The sequence below is a fragment of a genome, unplaced genomic scaffold, assembly GCF_019419815.1.
Source record: "Pyrus x bretschneideri cultivar Hongxiangsu unplaced genomic scaffold, Pyrus_bretschneideri_v1 Contig41, whole genome shotgun sequence".
Taxonomy (NCBI): Eukaryota; Viridiplantae; Streptophyta; class Magnoliopsida; order Rosales; family Rosaceae; genus Pyrus; species Pyrus x bretschneideri.
In genome coordinates, this window is record NW_025999735.1 from 4,250,893 (window position 1) to 4,266,476 (window position 15,584).

At 36.9% G+C, this 15,584-nt stretch overlaps 1 long non-coding RNA gene and 1 pseudogene across 1 annotated transcript; one reads left to right on the forward strand and one right to left on the reverse strand.

Annotated features, from left to right (window-relative positions):
- Positions 1-3,809: 3,809 nt before the first annotated feature.
- On the forward strand, positions 3,810-11,237 carry LOC103947973 (annotated as a pseudogene).
- Positions 11,238-12,748: 1,511 nt separating this feature from the next.
- Positions 12,749-14,086, reverse strand: LOC125469211. Its single transcript, XR_007251567.1, has 3 exons — positions 13,865-14,086; positions 13,141-13,682; positions 12,749-13,010 (listed from the first exon to the last, which is right to left on the reverse strand). It is a non-coding gene; the product is annotated as an uncharacterized LOC125469211 (long non-coding RNA).
- Between the last annotated feature and the right edge of the window lie 1,498 nt (positions 14,087-15,584).

Below are 15,584 nucleotides of genomic sequence, written 5' to 3' on the forward strand. Positions count from 1 at the left end.
TCTATGGCTTACACGTTAGTTAAAATTTAAGTAGTTTTACCTTAGTAATGATCGACTAGCCAGCTTAGTCTGCATTTAGTTTTTACTTTGGCAGAGATTGAAAGACAATTGTTAATGAAATAAAAATTGTATTTTTTTAACAAACGATATTATTTATTTTAAAAAATTAGTAATAATGTAGTTTAAATTCATCTTTGAAGAGAATCGAACTTACAACCTTACACTTACAAATGAAGATAAAATTACTAGATCGTTGTACTAAGTGGCAAAATATAAATTGTACTTTGATTCTTTGTTTTGTGAGAAATGCTAAAGAGGCTCTCTCAAAGGGATAAGGATTGTCTGCCCTCCTACTTCTAATGCCCTCCCATGCACTCCTATTTGTGTGGTCACGTTTAAGCCACGTCAACATTTTATATTACTATTCATTTTTGTCTTATTATCTTTATTAAAAAAAAAACAATATAAAATGATGATGTGGCTTAACCGTGATCACACAAAACAGGAGGGCATCAGAAGTGGGAGGGCAAACAATCCTTGTCCTTCTCAAAATGAGACTTTTTATGGACTCTGCGCAGCTCATCTTTTTAGCACATTGTTGTATCATGTTGGCACGAGAATTGTGCAAAAAATATGAGGTGTTGAAGAGTTCATGAAATGTCCAACTTATAAGAAAATTCCACCTTCGAGAAAGTCTTTTTAACATTTCTTTTGTTTTGTCTAAATCATTTCTTGTAAATATATTGTTATATTAAAAATAAGGCTTACAATTTCATTGCGACCTTGATGCGTTATTTTAATAAAATAATTACATAGGTAAGTTTTTAATACATTATTTTAGGAGTGAGGATAGTTGCCGGATTCTTTTTATGAGAATCTTAAGGATTCTTTTTATGAGAATCTTAAGGATTCCTTTTATGAGAATCTTAAGGATTCTCAAATCATATCCCTTCGTCGTATATCGTACTGTCAAAAATCATTGTAAATTTTTTTATTTAAAATTGAATAAACAATACCTAATAAAAATTGACCTCACAATGCACGATTAACGAATATGATTGGAGGATTTGACAAGGATTCTCTCTCTTATTTTAGTAGATCAAAACGCATTGAATGATGAGTTGATGTCAGAAAAGTCTGATTCTTTTTTTTTTTTGTTTTTTGATGAAGAAAGAATAATTCATTTTTGGTCATTCGGATTACGGATCAAGATTCATTAATTAGAGGGGTTCTTGAAAATTGACAAGTTTGTTAGTAGTACAAAAAAGGACAAACGCCTCATTGATGGTCCTAGTATACATGCACACAATATGTTCAAATGGGTCCTCAAAATATCAATAATTGCTCGTGCTGGTGATTATAAAATTATAAATTATTGTAAATACGAATCTGACCTTCTCTATCAATCCGTTGTTTTCAAAGAGGCGCCCAATTATCAGCCCAAAAAACCCATACCTAGCGCCAACATTGACCCACTCTTCAATAATTCCATCCGATGTAAGGGCATTTTCGAATTCTTGTGCTTTTTTAAAAAAATTGTTTTTGCTGTGTTTTAAAAATATTCAGCAGTAAAGTAAAGCAGAACAACGTTTGGTTAACTGTATGTTAAAAATGTTGTGAGTTTAAAAAGTAATATAAAAGCGTTTGGTAAATTTAATGTAAAAATGCTATAACTGTATACAATGACGATAGTGGCGGTTGCGGTTATGGTGGTGGTGGTGACAATTGCGGTTATGGTGGTGGTGGTGGTAATGACAGTTGTTGTTGTGGTTACAGTAGTGGAGGTTGTGGTTATGGTGGTGACAGTGGCAACAATGGTGCTCGAGCTGGTAGCCGTCACTTTATTCTCTAAAAGATAAAATCTAAGGGTAAATATGTCATTTTAAAAAAATTAATGAAAGTATGACAACAATTAAAAATATTTATTAAAAACTCAACTCAACTTTTAAAAACAACCTACAGACTGGTTTTAAAAGTTGTTGTCTAAGAGGCCATTACTTTTAAAATAAGCATAATATTTTACTTTTACCAAACAATTTTTTGGTTAAAAAAAAAAAAAAACTTTAAAGTGAAGCACTTTTTGGTGAAAACAAAAATTACCAAACGGGGTCTAAGTATATACAATATATGCAAGTGATGGATTGTTGAGGTGATTAAATACAAATATGGCTTATATTAAAAAGGGGTGTGTTATCCACACACCCCTTTTTACTTCTCACACACTCCTTGTTAATTTCTGTCTGTTAATCGTCTTCATTTTATTTGATCCGACGATCGAAAAATAGACGGGTGTGTGAAAAGTGAAAAATGGTGTGTGGATATCACATCCCTATTAAAAAAAGTGTTATATATATTACTTATTATGTGACTGTTCACCTTCTAGATCAACATGTAATATGCAGTGCTTCCTTCTTCCGAAGTCCTTTTGTGAGGAGTTAAATATGATGATTGCTAAATTTTGGTGGAGTGGTGATCCGGGCAAACGGAAAATACATTGGCTTAACTAGCAATGGTTGTGTAAGCCTAAGAGTGAGGGAGGCCTTGGGTTTAGGGATCTCTATGCTTTTAATCTTGCTTTGTTAGCAAAGCAAGCTTGGTGCTTCATGCATTAACCTGAGTTGCTTGCTTTTCAGGTATTAGGCTAGATACTTTCCTACGACAGATTTTTTGGAGGCTAGGGTTAATGCTAATAGCTCTTATGTGTGGAGAAGCATTGCCGCTTCACCCGGGGGAGGGGGGTGATTCAGAAAAGTTCTCGATGGTAAGTGGGGAATGGGAGGAGCATACGCATCTGGCAAGATAATTGGATGCCGAGAGATCATTACTTTCAGATTTTGATCCCTTCGCTGATGCATTGGGATATTGATGATCAGTGGATGGTCTTATTTGGAACGAGTCAAAGCAATGGAATATTCAGTTATTGGGTGAGCTCTTCTCTTCGGAAGAAATAGAGATAATTTAAAGCCTCCAGCTTAGCTTGAGTAACGTGGAGGATCGTTGGATTTGGCATTATGAGCGGAATGGTAAGTTCACGTTGCGGAGCAGTTACCATATAGCACGGGGCCTTAATGTCTCTAGCGGGTCTTTTGGTAGTGTGGGTGAGAAGTTTTGGAAAAAATTGTGGGGTACATGTGTTCTGAGGAAGGATAAGATATGTGCTTGGCGTGCGTGCTTAGATGCGTTACCGACACACTCGAATCTGTGCCAACGACGCGTGATGAGTGAAGATGCGTGTGTGGTTTGTGGTGGGCTAGTCGAGTCTCTGGAGTATGCTTTGCGGGATTGTAGCTTGGCCAGGGTGGTGTGGTTTCAAAGTTTGGGACTGAGGGTGGAGTTGGACCACGAGCTATCTTTAGTGTAATGGATCTCTCGATTATCTCGGCAGATTCCTTCATCGATGTTCGAGTTGTGCTTGATGTTGCTTTGGGGTTTGGAACGGCTTTTCAGTTTCGTCGTAGGAGGTGGTGCTGAGAATTGAAGGTTGGCTGAGTGAGTTTCAAAAATGGCATAAAGGGGCTACCAGGAAGCTAGCCATGAAGTGTAGCAGTGGCAGAAACTAGAAGTTGGATGGGTCAAGTGCAACTTTGATGAGGTATGGAGTTGAATTGTGTTACGAAAGGGTTTTGGGTTGGTAATTCGTAATCGCTTGGGGGAGTTCCTGGCGGCTTCTACAGGTCTTATTGAGATGATGCAATCGGCGTTCCATTCAAAGTTGATTACTCTTCGAAATGCAGTTTTATTTGTTAAAAATAATTCCTATTGGATGGAGGGTTATTTTTTAAGGAGACTCTAGCTTGGTGCTGGCGGTAATGAAGAATCAAAGGGAAGATTGCTCATCCTTTGGTCCGATAATCAACTATGTTAAAGTCTTCCTCAGAGAGATGGCTCATTCGCGGGTTACCCATGTACAATGGGAGGGAAACTCTGCAGCACATCACCTTACTTGTATGGGTATTGGGAGTTCTCAAGAGATTATGCGGTTTGAGGAGCCTCCGGATTTACTCCAAGATGTTTTAGTTGAGGAGAGAATGTAAGTTTCTTTATTGTTCAGCTGAGGATAGGTCACATTGTTGTGCAGGACACTTTTTTTCCCTTCACTCGGGTTGAATCCCTGACAAGGTTTTTATCGAGGCCCATTATGCACACTATCCTCAGGTTGTACGTATTCTTTGTTGTTTAATGAATATCGTACCGTTCTAAAAAAAAATGTAATTAATTAAGACCTTCCTATGTAAATCCTAAGCCTATAAATAGACAGTTTAATGAGAAGGAAGATACTTGGATTTTCTCCTCCCAATCACTTTTTCGTTTCTTTCTTTTTCTCTTTCTTTATACTTTATTTCCAACATGTTATCAGCACTTCTATCTCTGTACTTTATTTATCGTTCTATGTTAAGAGAGAATCATATACCACGATGATCTACACAACTTGGATGGTGTAACAATCCATTTGTAAATTACCAAGTGTGAATTGGATTTTGCTCATGCTATTATTCGTTCTCTTTTGTACACGAAAGCCTCGGTATTTTTCATCCTACACAATATTAAGCTGCAATATGATAAATCTGTTGATGAATTACAACATGTGTTGATCAATCATGGTATGATATTGATGCATACGGTTCCTATCAAGAGTCATCAATCATTCATTGAAATATTTATGCTTTTTTTTTTTTTTTTTTTGAGCTAGAGTAGAGTCATCACGTGGTTTAGAGTTTCTTATACTCAACCATTGAACTTCATTATGCTCTAAGTTGTTCATTCTTCTTGCATACAAATATTATATGTCATAGAATTGAATCGAGCATTGAATTTATTTTGGCATGTATAGTCCGATTCAATTCATTATTTTTCAGTTTTGTTTATTTCTGCATCTCTTATCACTTTTGATCTTGCAGCTAGTATCTTTGCTGTGTTTGCATTCAATCATACATTATATATGTATGTATGTATGTATGTAAGTATGTATGTATGTGTGCGCATTAAAGGTCCACATGAAAAAGATCGATTGTTCCTCTTTATGCATAGTGTTTCAGTTTCAATTCATATGTGGAGTTAATCTCATCTGGTTTATTTATTTTTTATTTTTTGTAAAAAAGAGGACAACTGGTGGCAAGTTACGATTATCCACCTATTCTGGGTGTCTGGAAGACTCATAGAGGCATTTCAGCTTCTCATTGGCCACAATCAAGCAGACTCACCAGCTTGGAGCCTTGAATCCAGAACCTCCCGGTTATTTGTATTATGGGAGCCGAAAACCGCGCCCTTACCACTAGGCCACTTTGCTGTGATTGAGTTAATCTCATATGTTGGCTATGCATACCCAAGCAACCGTTTCTTCTTTATTATCCTATATGTTCTCCTACATACATAAAGAGACTGCTTATTTCTTTTATGGTTTTGATTTGATGTCTACCATTTATTTTCATTGGCTATAATATTTTTGTTAACTCCATGGAATTGAATCCAGTGGCATGAAAGAAAATAAATTAATTTATTGCTATTTAGAGTACAATTAATTACTTAATAACATAAAATAAAATAAAAGAACATATGTGACTTTCTCTAATTCCTAACTCCAAATGAGCATTACGAATTTATAATTCATCATGCCACTGAATTATATTATGATGATGAAGACATGCAGTCTCTCTAACTCTCATTATGTTGCAAGACCTCAATACGTTAATTTTTCATTCCCGTCCAATATGAGTGGGACTGTGGGAGGCATGTAGCCCCATAATATAAATATAAAGTTCATATTCACACAATTAGGAGCCGGTAGCTCATTGCGTCCACAACCAAATGGGTATATGAATATGTCGGATTCAGTAGATTCAAACTACCTTAAGTATTTTTCTCTGACATTCATAAGAAATTATTTTGCACTTTACTAGGAATGAAATTGCACATCCTAGATGACAAATCATTAAATCATAACATAAACTTTCTTGATCGAATCAGAATTTAGTGAATTTTTATTCTAAATAATTGAGGGCATGAAATTCCTCGATTTTAATTGCATAGGCAACCCAAATTATTTTGATGGATGTATCTAGGCATTGAGCATTGCTTGTTGTTGGGGGATTTTAGGTTGAACTAGACTTGGGTTTTGGCGAACTCCCTTTGCCATGCCTGGTCCATTTGAATACCAAATTCCAAGATACCTCGAAAGAATTAGCGTGTCTTAGTAAGTATCTTGGTTATATTATTTGGCTCAGAGATAGTATGATTAAACAAATAATCACTTGCATAAACAAAGCGTAGCATGGAAGCTAGAAGCTTGTCGGTTTAGTGTGAGAGAGAATTTTGCATGATTGCATGATGTTCAGAGTGGGGTAGTTTGGGTTTCCTAGGGTTACAAGGTAGCTTCTGTTCACTAAAGAAGATCAAAGAAAGCTTGGAGGAGCTACTAAGATTGTAGGAAGATTAGTATTTCAAGGTTCAAGGTTGCTTGCACTTAGAGAGTGATTTCTCTCTAAAATTCTGTTGTCCCTTTTGCATTGAGTTGAACCTCCTTGTTTATAGGTGAAGGGTTCTCTTTTTAGGCTTCATAGGGAATCCCTAGGCTTCTCTGCCTTCTCCCATTATAGCTAAGTCTTCCTTTCTTTTTTTCCTAGGAACAATACTTGGCTACTTAAAGATGAGTAGGAATTCCTACTCAAAACTCTTAGTTTTAATCACAGAGCTTTGTGCTTATGATTAGAACAGTTCATATTATGAATTACACTGCAAAAATCATCTCTGCAAAAAGTAAATTAAAACTAAGGTCGTTTAGTCAATCTATTGTAGCAAATACATAGACGGTTCTTAATGCTTTTACCAATACCGTTCATTTGTTTTTAAACAATTTGATGACTAAAAGACCTTAGTTTTAATTGCTTTTTTGTAGATGCGATCTTTATGGAGTGATTTATAATATGAACGGTTCTGATTATAAACATGAAGTTCTATAAATTGACAACGGACAATTTTGAGTAGGAGTTCCTGCTCATCTTTGAGTAGCCAAGTATGACCTTCCTTTTGGCAGATTTGGACTTGGGCTAAGTGTAATTTAGCCTAGAGTAACTGGAAAGTGGCGATGGAGTTAACTTGGGTTGGTGTAATCAAATTCCCATATAAGGAATTGGGTTTGTTTCCTTTTTTGCATTGTATGTGAATTGAAGAAGAAGAAAAGAAATATAAAAAAGCAATTCATCGTATACGCATTCAGAACGAGACACAGTGAGATACATCACCCCCTGTAAAAGTAAAAAATAAAAAGTAAAATGTAAAAAGTAAAGGTGAGATTCTACCAATTAAGAGAACTGAAGGTCCAAAAGATAAAAAATAACATGATTTATCAAAAAATTCCTCCAACCGATGTCTGGGATATAATTCTATGGAGTTCACCAAACCATTGTTTGGCCAAAGGGGTACTAGACTGGCCAAATGTAGCCCCTCTCTTAGACCATTTTTTTGGGCACAACTCCTCCTTGTTTGCAATAATTAATTAAAATTCAATGGTTAGATTTAGTGATGGGTGAAGTGGTGTATGTGGTCTGTGGTGTGCAAGTCAAATTAATAGAGCATGTGTTCAGAGATTGTAGTTTGGCGAGGGCAGTGTGGTTTCGAAGCATGGGGTTGAGAGTGGACAATGGGGGTGATTGGATGTCTCTTGTGCAGTGGTTGGTAATTTGTGCGCAACAGCTTCCTATAGTGAGTTTCGAGCTTTGTTTGATGCTGTTGTGGGCATTATGGAAGCATAGGAATGATGTACTATGGAATGGGTCTTGGTTGCCACCACAGGAAATTGTACTGCGAACTGAGGGTTGGATGCATGAGTTTCAAAACTGGCATAAATTTGAGTCTCGAAGGGCTACCAAGGAAGTTTAGAAATGGAGGAAACCTAAGGAGGGGTGGATCAAATGCAACTTTGATGGGGCTTGGAGTCAAGGTGGCGTATGCCCATGTGGGGGGGGGGGAAGGGGATGGGCTATGACGTCGTGGTTAGGGGTCACATGGGTGAATTCCTAGCAGCCACTGTTGGACCCATTGATCAAACCGTGTCAGCTCTTCACTCAGAATTGGTATTGGTTGCAGTGCGTTGTGCGGTGGGATTGATTAAGAGTTGATAGTTGAACGATGTGAAGTTAATTTTGAAGAAGACTCTAGTGTGGTGATGGCGGCCATGAAGGGTAACGGGGATGATTATTCTATTTAGGGCTCTGTTATAAATGATTTGAGATTCTTTCTCTCAGGATTGCCGAATTCAGAGTGTAGCCACGTACGGAGGGACGGTAACTTAGCAGCGTATCGGCTTGCTTGAATGGGCCTTGGTGTTTCTCAGTAGTTGGTGTGGTTTGAGGAGCCTCCCGATTTGATTTAAGACATCTTATTTGAGGAAGGATTGTAGTTTCCATTTATATTGTTCATTTGGGAATAGGCTAATTATTGTGTGGGACACTCTTTTCCTTAGACTGGGTTGAAATCTCCGGCAAGGTTTTTATCGAGGCCCAGTATGCACACTATCCTTAGTTTGTACGTATTCCAAGTTGCTTAATGAATATTGTACTTTATTAAAAAAAAAAAACAATTGTTTAATTAAATTAACCAATAAATATAAAGTATAAACTTAAAATTAATAAATTTTGAAGGCTTATGTGCCCTTCGTATGAGGATGGTATATGGGTATGACCTGATACTGTTCATTTAAAAATATTTTTTTGTAAGACTAATTTTGAACGGGATTAGGTTTAGCTATTTCGGTTAGAGATAACCTAAAAAATGGAGAAAAAGTCGAGAACAAAGAGGGACGAAAGGTTCAGTGAGTGAACAAATCGCGGAAGGGGGGAAGGGAAGAGCAGCCAAAATCTGCGAACCCAAAAATCTGCAGAAACGTTTAAATTCAGTTGATTGTTTTGCACCATTGTGGTAATGGGCAGTTGCTTTGAGGTATATAATTTCTCTCTTTCTCCTCTGCTTTTCATTCTTCCATTCCATTCAACATTCATCTTTCTCTGGGTTTTTATAATTAGGGTTTGTATTATCCCCAATATTGTTTCAATTATGTTTTTTATTCGTTTAATTTTTTGTTTTTATTTTTATGAAAATACAATATTTTCTGGGGAGAGGGTGAATTTAGCATCATAATAGCTAGTAACAATATGGTTCAAATTCGCTTTTGATGAGGCTTGAACGTAAGACCTCTCACTTACAAGTGAAGAAGAATATCACTAGACTGTAATAGTAAATGACACTTAATTTTCTAATTATGATTGTGTATTTACTTTTTTTTTTTTTTTTAACAAACGATAGTAATAATGTGATTCAAATTCACTTTTGGTGAGAATCGAGACTAAGATCTCTCACTTAAAATACAAGAAAGATTAATGAAATATTTTTAAATTTCTTTTTAGGGATTTTATTAGAAGAGGAAGAGAGAGAGACGAGGGACTCCAAGGGCAAGTGTGACGCTGCTTCTTGCAAGTTACTGACGAAAACAACAAAGACTCAGTCCACGAGCTTCAAGGGATGGTCACCAATATTCAAATGGCCAGGAAAGAGGGTCGAACTGCCGACATTTCCATCTGGGAGGAACAAATGCATCGGATGCTTGGCGGGTGGGATGCCGAGCTCAATGACCCCTCCCGGCATCTTCTCTACGTGTGGGTTTTCCTCATTTTCTCGCTTTGTGTTTATGTTTGCGCACTTCGTGTTTTTCTATCAAGTAATGCTTGATAGGTGTATAAATTTCAATTACATGCAAACTCAGTTGGTGGTAGCCTCGGAAGCCTTGGAACATTTTCTTAGGAGTTAGCCCGGCTCTTGAAACAACACTGTGATGAGAAGGTTGATGCACAAAGTCCATTAAAGGAATTGCCACAACCTAATCTTCAAAACCTTCGCTTGAGTAATTTCACGGAATTTACAGAAGTGAATACTTTTCCGTTTCAAGTGGAAGATTGCCAACGACTGAAGCAGACGAGTCATGCACTTTATTGTTCCTATATTAGCTAAATTTTCATATGACATTCTTCTTGATGTCTTAGCATTTAGTGCAACATGGTTTTCCTATTCTGTTGCGGAATTCTTGTTTTGCTAAAACTGTTGTGGAATTCGTTAAACAAACACGATTTTGAGGTATATTTGACATTGTTTGGTGTTTATCTTCCTTCACATAACTTTCTCAACTGCCAAGAGGTTTATAGAAAAACGGAGTTTGTTTGATTTAGGGATGTTTTGTGCAAGTTTTAGGTAGTTTTAAAGTCTAATTCGATGTTTTCTTCCCATATCGGTTGCTTTTTGGTGAGTAATTGTACGTCTTGGCAGTTGACCCAAACGTGGAATGGAAGATAGAAACCATGAATTGGGAAATTAAGCATAGGATTTGCTTTAGTTTGATTTATTGTATTCTGGGCAGTACTCGTTGTTCTTCCATATTGTGGTTTCGGAATGTAAGGATATGTCCATTTGAGTTGTGATTGATTACTGATGAGCTCCATGCTTAACAAACTTTTGAGGACCTTTTCGTTTCTTAATTTTAAGGAACCTCGAGAAGATATTTTTCAAGGATTGGACTTTGACCAATGCCACTGCGTCCAGTTTCCAGAATACAGTGGTTCATAGCTCAGATTTGGCAACTCAAATAAATGATAATCACTTGAATTTCCTAATTACTTAAATGAAGGGCCTTTCATCAGTCGCAATGACATTAAACAATCTGAAGAGGATGTTGTGCCACATGTTCTACCGGATATATGTCCTCCAGAATCTGCTTTCTTAGGGCCAAAATGTGCTCTTTGGGATTGTTTCAGGCCTGCTCAAGTTTTGTGTCAGGATTATTGCAGTAGTTGTCATGCTTTTTTAGCAAGAAATGAAGGTCTTCCTGGGAACACTCCAGTTTTGCGACCTGATATTTCTTTCCTCAAGGGTGAAACGCTTAGGAGTGGCTCTTTTTTCGTAGGCCTAGAAGGGCCTTTGAGAGTGGAAACAGGAAGCAGAGATCACTGCCAGACTACAGCGGGCGCAGTTGGCATGAATCAAGAAAGCAGGTGATGAAGGAATTTGGGGGACAGGAAAGGTCCTAGTATATGGATCCACAACCTTCAAGCGATTACGAGTGGCATTTGTTTGAGTATGAAGCCAACAAGTCAGACGCCTGTGCACTATATAAGTTGGAGCTCAAGTTTGGCACGGCAAAGAAAAGTTCCAAAGGATCTGACCTGCAGAAGAAGATGGGAAGGCTCACTTCTTAGGCTTCTACAGAAGTTGGGAAGAATGATAAGTGAGAAGCTAGCAAAAAGCCTGATGCCGGATTTGAACCGATGCGTGTACATAGAATATAACAGTGAAGTGGTCAAGTTGCAAGAGTTTATTGACATTTCGTTTGTGCTCTTCGCCCGCGGTCGCGTTACTCTACCGGTCACGAGGGGCCCAACTCAAGTTTCTGGATTTGGAATCGATGCATGCTCAATGAAGTTGGTGTTGTCTCAAACAAGACAGTGAACCAGCACCTACGACATGACTTTAGACACCCAATGTCTATCTCTGGCGCAAGTGGCCCTTTTTCATAGTAGTGGAAAGGTGTTGGGTCCTTGCATGACGGCGGGGATTCAAACCCTTAGCTAATTTAACAAAATCTGTCGTTTGACAAAAAAAAAAAGAAAAAAAAAGGGGGCTATCTCCGGCTCTACTCTCCACCAATCTCAACAAAATTTTGGAACCTTTAGTGTCAATCCACGTCGATTATGTATCAAGCTTGACAGTTTTTAAACAACTTGATTCACTTGGGACCGTTTATTTCAAAGAATCAAATCGAGCCATTCAGAAAATAATTGTAGTGCTACTTTCGTATATTTTTGCGTATCACACAAGTTTCATTGGTTTTGATTGATGTGAATGGAACCCTACAAAATACAAAGTCATCCATTCTACTTGTAATACAAGGTAACGTTTCTGTCAAAACCTACTTAAAGTCCTTGGTATCCTTATTGAATCCAGTTCTTTTGTTTTTGAAGCCATTTAATAACCATTTAGTTTACGATTGAAAACTGAAATTTTATTTAGCAACTAGTTTCTATTTAAAAAAAAATGAAAACTAAAAACTGAAAACCAAATTTTGAAAACTCAAGAATATAGTTTTTGGTTTTAAAATTAAAAATAAAAATTGAAAATAGTTACTAAACAAGATTTAGTTTTCAGTTTCAAAAAAGTGAAAACAAAAATTTTGAACTGAATACAAAATGGTTATCAAACAGCCCTGTAGCTAAATTATTGAGTACTTGTTAGTTTCAAAAACAAAATTAGATTCAAGAAAAACAGAGAAAATAAAAAAATGAATCAACAAGAGATTACTGAAAACACCAACAGAGGGCTCAAACTAAATAGAAACAATAGCAGGATTCATTGCTAAAAATTATGCCTATTTTTCAAGTTCAAAAGCCAGCAGATTATTTTTTTATTTTTTATTTTCTTCAACTCAAAGTGAGGGATGAGGGACTTTGGGAGAAACTGCTGACTTGTGCTGCTCAACTGAAGACCATTAATTTGAATCGATCCAGTTAAAGGCTATAGGACTCAGAAAAGCGTCAGGGATGCCAACAAGAAATTGCAGTTCATATAGACCATCAAGGCGTAATAGAAAAAGTGAATAATAGACCATTCCTGATCTATTATTCACTTTTTCTAATTAAATACATGTTCACTGAAATATTGACACCAACAAGAACAGAACTTTCAGAATTTGTCTTCAGTTTGGTTACAGAAGTAGCAGATACATTATTAACTTGGCTGTTTTAATTATTAACAACAATGAGAACAAGAAGTATTTCCTAGACATGAAAAACCAGACAGTATCAATTTGACTTGTGAAAAAGCTGTTATTGCAATAAGTCCAATTAAACTGAGACACCACAATGCCACAAAATTCTTACGTTTTTGCAAGAAGAGGCAAACGCCGCTGTTGATGACTAGGGTAGTCAAGCAATAGGCCTTGTCAATGAGTACCTTATGGCTATTGCTATGCTTATCTGACCATAGGGAAAGAAATGATTGTGTCAATGATGAAAATTCAGTTGGCAGAAGAGATCTGCAATCCATCACTCTACAAATACATAGATGCAAAAATAGTTAATTGCCATCATGCATGAAATCCATTACCTGTGAAGAGTAAACGGCACTGACTGCTATAGCTACACGACCCCATGTCAATGGAGCCATGAATGCTGCAAATCTCTGAACGAAAGAAACAAAGTGTCAATAAAAGGAGAGAACATTTTTTTTGTCAAATAAAAGCTAAACATATGTTCAACCGGAAATAGAACTACCTGATCTGGGTCTTTTATTGCACTCAGATATTTCCCATCCGGGGAAACATCGGCAACTGAATTTAACAAATTTTCCCTTGGAATTCGAATGTTGTCAAACATGTTAACACATTTCTAAATCCTCTAAGCCACGGAATTGAACTTACAGAAATATGTAATGGACATGAATAGTCAATTAAACTGAAAACTAAAAACATGATTACCATATTCGACCATTATCAACACCATTTAAGCCAATTTTGTGACCACAATCGGCAATACGAACTCCTGGACAGACATTACCATTTTCATCCTGATATGGGCTATAAGAGCATGGACACCTTGGTTGTTCCCGGAAATACTGAGTTGTGAAAAGACTATTGAGTGTGTGGCATGCTGAACATCACCAAGAAAAGTAATATATCAGTGTACAGACAGCCGATGGAGGAACCTTATTGGGAATTTGTAGTAATATGAAATATAACTGAGGCAAGAATTATAAAACGCGCAACGCTACGCTTTTAAGGTGATCCTTACATTATCTTATCCAAGAAAAAAATGAAAAAGATTATCCTTACATTAGCTGCTGCTCCAATCCAATACTTCTGAGCTGATTCACAAGGAGTACTAACAACAAATTCTCCAGTATTCGAATCATAAGTGGTGACTGTTTCAATCCCTTGAACCTATAAACATAATTCCAGAAGCAAAAAGTGAAAACTTAGCAAAAAATAAGGCAAACAACCATCTGCAGGCATGAGAATGCAGACCAAAGGATTGAAGTTGAACAACTCAGACATTGCAAAGCAACCCATGATGGCATAATTCTCAGTGGCCCTCAGCCACTTGTCGTGATGGCGCTTTGTGCCTGCAACTTGAATGGCACCGCCCCTGCAATTCATCAACAAACCGAAAACTTGGAAATCAATGAACTCCATCCTTAACATTCCACACTTAAATTTCAAATAAAAAACAATGCCATGAAATTCAATTCATCAATTGATCATAACAAATGTGCACCAAGCTTGACAGCAAGGGAATGATCATAAGTCACGATAACCTCGAACAACGCAAACTTTCGCAACTCGGCATCAACCCCTTTATCCGTAAGCCAGTCTTTGAAAACCCCACGATCCAGCAAGTAGGCAATTCGCTTCATGGTCATCTACCATCAAGGTGATCCCTAAAATTGATCCTTACCATCAAGATGGTCCCTGAAATTGACCCTTACCATCAAAATGATCCCTAAATTTGATCCTTACCATCAAGATGGTCCTTGTAATTGAAAATCAATTAATGTAGTCCCTGAAAATAGATGTCGCAAATCAATGTGGTCATTTCATCACAATTAAGTTAAAATTTTCGTTAAGTGCTAATCTGGCACATAAATGGCCCTACAAGATTTACGGGTTTTTATCACAAATGGTCCTTGAAATTGACCCACATCATCAAGATGGTCCTTGAAATTGATCCACACCATCAAGATGGTCCAAAATTGATGAATGAAATCCTTGAAAATAGATGTTGCAAATCAATATGATCATTTCATCACAATTCTGTAAAAAAAAAAAATTGTTATGTGCTAGTGTGGATGTAATAATTAATTAAAAAAGTTGTTTAAATACCTTTTTGCACAATGAAATTTTTTTTTTCTTATAGTAGTGCCTATTCCGAAGAGAGATCCCTTTCACAAATTCTCAAAGGCACAAGACTTAACCAAGGCCTAAAAGGGGGTTTGGAAATAGTTTTCAACCAACAATAGATGCACCTTTGTTATATTCTCATTATCTCAAGGTAGACCTCGCTGTTTTTTGAGTCACCAGACCACCAGGGAAGTGCCGAACAAGCTCTCCAAGATAAGGTTGTGAGGATGTTGATCGCCTAAATGATAACAGTGATGTCCTAGAAGTCGTTGCCAATCGGCCAAGCTACCGCCACAAGTGATCTTGATCCAGGTTCAATTCGGTGAAGTGTGTCGTAGTGTGTAAAGATTGGTGTATTGAGATTTTTTTTAGAGAATAAACAACAAATGAGGTAGATGAATGTGGACCGAGATTGGAGGTGATTGCAAGATTGGGTTTTTAGATTGACAACTTTTTATTAACAACTAAATTATTAAACCTATTTGTAATTTTTTAATTTAATTAGACTTGTGTGATCCATTTATGTGTCACATCAGCATATAATAGAATTTTTGACAGAATTGTGACGAAAGAACTACATTGATTTGGGACACTTACTTGCGGGACTACATTGATCGATTTTCATTTGTAAGGACCATTTTGATGTCGCGGGTCA